Here is a 5,821-nt window from a genome sequence, read left to right as displayed (position 1 = left end):
GGGTCAAGAATGAGCAGGACCAAGAAGAAAAGAAAATTGTATTTCAGGAAAAGCATTCCGATCGCTTGCTCCTGAGCTGCACACACCCCAGGCTGGCAGGGCTGCCAGGTGTGGGTGCCTTCTGAGATCTGGGTCCGCAGGTGGAGGAGAGCAGTGCCGGCCCCGCAGTCACCTCCAGACCCAGCCCCCCAAGCTGCGGGCTCTTAGTTGCTGCATGTGGACTTTTCTTTGCGGCATGCGTTGCGGCATGCGTTGCGGCATGCATGTGGGATCTAGTTCCCTGAGCAGGGATTGAACTCGGGCTCCCTGAATTGGGAGCGTGGAGTCTTAATCACTGGATCACTGGGGAAGTCCCCCAATGTGTTCTTATAGTGCTGTGAGTGTGTAGAGAAAGGAACAGGGACAGGTCAAGCGTGTATGTGTGTGTAATGTGTAGGTGGGGAGTATAAGTGTGTGTGGTACATGCATGGGTCGTGTGTGTGTGGGGGTGTGTGTGTGTGAGGTGTGGGGGGTTGTGTGTGGGGGGTGCAGTGTGTGTGTGTGTGTCTGGTGATGTGTTTGTGGGTTTTGGCAGTGGCCTCCTGCGTGTGGAGAGGGACAGGGGAGGAAGGCAGGGATGGTGAGGCCTGAGTGGGAAAGTGGGGGGGGGATGGTGCTTCCCTTGGGGAACAAGCGCTGCCCTCGGCCCTTTTCTGACCTCTTAGGGAAGCCGTGGGAACAGTGGTCAGGGGTGAGTACTGAAGGATGGAAGGCCATCCTTCTCCTGATCAACAGAAATTAGCAGACTGAACCTCATGTATGTGTTTTGCATCTTTCTGCAGTCTGGAGTTTAGGTTGTTGGACTCTGGAGGCTTAGGTACCGTCTCTGCAGAAGCTGCATGTGTGTGCATCCATCCCTCAGGTTCACGGAGCATCCCTTGCATGCCCTGCCCTGATCTAGGTGCTGAAGGTACCTTGGTGGGCAACACAGGAGCCTGTTGCTCCAATGGAGCTTACATTCCATTAGCCTGAGGCAGGAAAGCCAAACAAGCCAAGAAATTCTCAAGAATAAAAAGTAAGATAGTGATGAGTGCTAAGCAAGGATTAAACCAGGATGACGGGCAGAGGCGCCTGTTGGCTGCTCTGGACTGGGAATGCCAGAGTATGACTCGGGGGAGGATCCAGCTGTGGGACGGTCTGGGAACAGCAGAGGGAGCAGCTGGGCAAAGGCCCCCAGGTGGGAACAGGTGTGGTGGAGGGGGCGCTTAGGGAAGGCCACAGGCTAGGACAGTGGTGAGGTAGAGGCCATGATTTGGGAGGTGGCCACAGAGGCAGCAAGTGAGTTAAGCAGTTCAGATTTCCCTTTAAGAGGAATGAGAAACCTTTGAGGATGTTCGATAGGAGAGCAGCACAGTGATCTATGCTTTTGAAAGGATTTCTCTGGCTCTGAGGCAGAGTGGATGGGGGCAGGGAGAGTGGCTAAGAGCTGTTTCAGTGGCCCACATGCTATGATGGCAGGAGAGGAGAGGACATACAGAGCTGGCATCGATCGTGGGGTGGAGTTGAGAGGAGGTGCAGCCGGAGTTAAGGATGACTGATCATGTAGGCTTGAACAACACTGGTACTACTGTTGAGTAGGGTGGAGAAGAGGAGGGAAGGAGCAGGTTGGGGGCAGGGAGCAGAGACGCGACCTTCTCTTTCAACCATGTGGGTGTTGAGATGTTAGTCGGATGTCCACCTAGAAGTGCCAGATAGGCAGTTGGACGTAAGCCTGGAGTCATAGGAGAGGTCAGGATTGATACATAGATTGAGAACGGTTAGCATATAGATGGTATTTACAGCTGTGGAACCATGAGGTTACCCAGGGAGGGGGTAGACAGAGGAGGAGGATGGAGGTCTCCATGCAGAGGTGGAAGAGCTAGCAAAACAAGCTGAGATAAGGGCCAGTGAAGAAGCGGGGACCACAGTCAGGGTGGGAGGAGATCTCCTCAGGCAGGGAGGGAGGCAGAGTGTGGAGGGGGAGCTGCTGGGCAGATGCCTGGGAAGGGGAGGGAGAGAGGACGGTGAGCTGGATGTGAGGTCATTCTCCAGAGAGGGCAGCGGAGAATGATGGGGTTTGTAGATGACAGTGCCAAGGAAGAGTAGGGGGTAGACTGATGTCAGGAGTCCTACAGGAGGAGAAATGGCCCTGAGGATAAAGCAGGACTCCCACCACCTCTGGGCCCAAATGTCAGCTGTCTGAGAGCCGCCCAATGGTCGCTTCTTCCAAAATCAATGTGCTAAGTGACCAAATCTGTGATTTTACCAAATGTATCGGTCTGCCAAAGGTTGTTTCATTTTTTTAAAGCTTTTAGAAATTCACCTTTGAATGGTTTTCATGGCTTCTGAAGATTCTTGCAAATGGTCTTCATTGCTGTATTTTAAGATATATTGAGTCTGTTTGGAATTTGAGGATCAGAAGTTGATGAGGACTTCTTAGAGCAAGAAAATTATGTTTTATAATCAGTAAAAACAATTTAGCTTATGATTGATGCTTCCAATCCTACCTCCATTCACCACAAAACAACAACAGAAAAAGGCTGACGAAGGATTGAGGTGAACCACATCAGTGTGAAATGCCTCACTTTTTTGTTTTTAATTGTTGTAAGTTCAGAATTAAAGCTGCTAGGTCATTGTGGGGATTGGTATGAGAATGGTAAAAATCCTGAATATTAAAAAAGTCACACCAAGACTATATTCAAAAGGACAGAGAGCCTTCAAAAGTGGCTAAAAACGTCCCTTCAAATGTGCAATACTGTAATGAAGTTTTAGTTTTTACTTGCTGGAAACACAAAATCAAGACAAATATGCCTTTTGCAGAATTGTAGACAGAATTCTGACTGTGGTTAAAATTTGTCAAAACATAGACCGATATTCGAAAGCAATTATTTTTCAAATTGATCTGCAGTGAATTTTCCATTCATGAAATTGACTTTTGGTGGGCTGGCCTGCTTCCAAAAATGCAGGTGCCCGGGAGAGGGCTGTGGTGGCCGCATGCTCCTTGGGGCTGGGGGACAGGGGACAGTTCTGAGAGAAAGTGGAGGATGTTAGGGAGCCTGGACTAACAGGGATGGGGCACTGTGAGGAGAGCAGGCACCAGAGCAGTGGGGGGTGGAGGCTGGGGTCCCACTGGGCCCCGGGGCCTTGAGCAGCAGCAGAGCCCTGGTAGGAGGGCATGCTGGCATTGGCCGGTTGTGTCTCTTGGGGGAGTTGAGCTTTCACTTCATGCCTGATGGTGTGGGGCCACTAGCCACTGCTCCTGGTGGTGTGGGGGCCCAGAGGGGAGAAAGCTCCCCAGTGGTGAGGTCCTGCTCTCTTAGGCTTCTCAGGTAAGCAGAGGGAACTCTGAAGCCCTTCTCTTGCTCGCTGATGGGGAGACTGGGGACCCTTTTGGCGCTTGGTATGTGATGTGTGCAGCTGGAGCGAGAGGCGCATGGGACAGGCCAATTCTAGCAGGGTCATGTGAAAACAGAGAGATGGAAGGGAGACTCTTTCTAGCCTGAGAACACATTCTTTGAAAATATTTTTTAAAGTTTTCATACAATTTTATAAGTTACTTTACATTTATAATTGGTACATAACATTGATTATATTCCCCTTGTAGGATATATTCTGGAGCCTGTCTTACACTCAACAGTTTGTACCTCTCACCCCCCATCCTTATATCCACCCCCCTGCCCCGTAACCACTAGTTTGTTCCCTGCATCTGCGAATCTGCTTCTTATTTGATATTTTCACTAGTTTTTTGTATTTTTAAGATTCCACATGTAAGTGATATCATACAGTATTTGTCTTTCTCTGTCTGACTTATTTCACTTAGCACCCTGCCCTCCAAGTCCATCCGTGTTGCTGCAAATGGCAACATTGCATTCTTCTTTATGGCTGAGTAGCATTCCGTTGTGTGTATGTATATATATGTACCACACGTTCTTTATCCATTCATCTGTCAGTGGACACTTAGGTTGCTTGCATGTCTTGGCAATTGTAAGCAATGTTGCTATGAACATTGGAGTGCATGTATCTTCAAATTAGGGTTTCTACTTTTTTTGAATGTATTCCCAGGAGTGGAATTGCTGGGTCATATGGTAGTTCTGGTTTTTAGTTTTTTGAGAACACTCCATACTGTTTTCCACAGTGGCTGCACCACTTTCCATTCCCACCAACAGCAGGGATGACATTGTTAAACAAGCATTGATGGCATATGTGCTGTGGGCTGGAAGCTGCTTGTGGCATTTGTGTCCATGTTAGCCCGTGTAATCTTTAGCGAAGTCCCGGGTGTAGGCAGGGTGGGTGTCGTATCCTCATTTTGCAGGTGAGTAAAATGAGGCTGAAAGAGGTTGCATTACCTGTGCACGCTTCCTCTGCTAGTCAGTGACCTGGCTGGGTCCTCTGAGTCCCCAGACAGGGCTGGGAGTCCCTGCTCTTAGTCACCATTGCAGTCCCAAGCGGCACGGGCAGGGATGCTTGTGAGGCCCACAGAGTAAGGCTCAGACTAAGGGGAAAGTTTCCATTTGTTACTTGATTATAATCTCTTGTTTACACCGGAATGTAATCTCTAGGAAGAGAGGAGTTTTATCAGCTTTGTTGGTTTCAGCAGGTTTTCACACAAAGTGGGTTCTCAGTACTTGACTGTTGTAGAAGTTGATGCACCTTGTGGGAGAGCTGGTCATGGGTGGCCCCATAGGGCAAGAAGCATGCAGGCGATGGTCAGGGTGGCTGCAACCCAGCAGGGAAGGTGGGGCCTCCACGTGGGATCTCTTCTCCTCCCCCTTTCCTCTTCCTCCCCACCCTTTCTGCCTTCCATCCAGCCCTGTTTAGCGTTCATTTAGTCTATAGCGCATTGTTGAATGCCTCTCTGCTCACCCTTGCACCCCTAATTATCTGGACTCAGATGACTGTCTTCCTTTTTAGAAACTCTTCTCTTGGTTTCCATGACACCAGCATCTCCTGATTGTCCACCACCTCATGGTCTACTTGCCAGTCTCCAGTAAACGATGGCTCCTGGAGCTCCATCCTGACCCCTTTCCTCCTCTTTCTTTTCATCCTCAACCTCGGCTACCTCATGTAGTCAGTCATGTGGCTTTAAATAGCCTCCAATGTCAGTCATGCTCAGTTTATCACTAGCTCAGACCTCTCTCCTCAACTCCAGACTCATTTTTCCTCCTGCCTTTCCACATCTCCACGTGGACATCCAATAGGCATCTCAAAGTTCAGTTGAGAAACATCCCATTCTGACCCTCCTTCTTCCCTCCAAGTCTTTCCTGTTTCACAAAACGATTCCACCATCCACCTGGTGCTCAGGCCCCAAACCTAGGAGTTTTCCTTGATTCCCCTCCTTCTTCCCATTCAGCATCCAAGCCATCCTCTTGGCTTCATCTCTAAATTATATGCAGAATGGGCTCGTTTTTTGACATCTTTGCAGTCACCGCTCTCCCCAAGCTGCCACCGGCTTCCAGCTGCTACTGCAAAAGCCTGTTAACTGGTCTCCTCTTTAGCCCCCAGCCCTTCACGGGAACTCTATCTTCCACCTGTCAACCAAAGTACACGAGGTCAAGTGACACCTGGCCTTAAAACCCTCTAAGAGCTTTGCATGTTAGAATAAAATCTGAAGTTCTTACCCTGCCCTGCACTTTCCCACATGATCTCTGCTGAGTGTCCCTCTGGCTTCCTCTCCTTACTTTATTTTTGTTTAGGCAACTCCAGCCACTTTCCCTTCCTTTTACCTGTAAACATACCAAATTCTCATTTGTCTCAGGACCTTTGCACCTGCTCTTCCTTTTGCTTGGAATTTTACCTTGGATTT

The sequence above is a fragment of the Hippopotamus amphibius genome, chromosome 4 (genome assembly GCF_030028045.1).
Source record: "Hippopotamus amphibius kiboko isolate mHipAmp2 chromosome 4, mHipAmp2.hap2, whole genome shotgun sequence".
In the NCBI taxonomy this organism is placed as follows: Eukaryota; Metazoa; Chordata; class Mammalia; order Artiodactyla; family Hippopotamidae; genus Hippopotamus; species Hippopotamus amphibius.
This window is presented reverse-complemented; position numbering follows the sequence as displayed.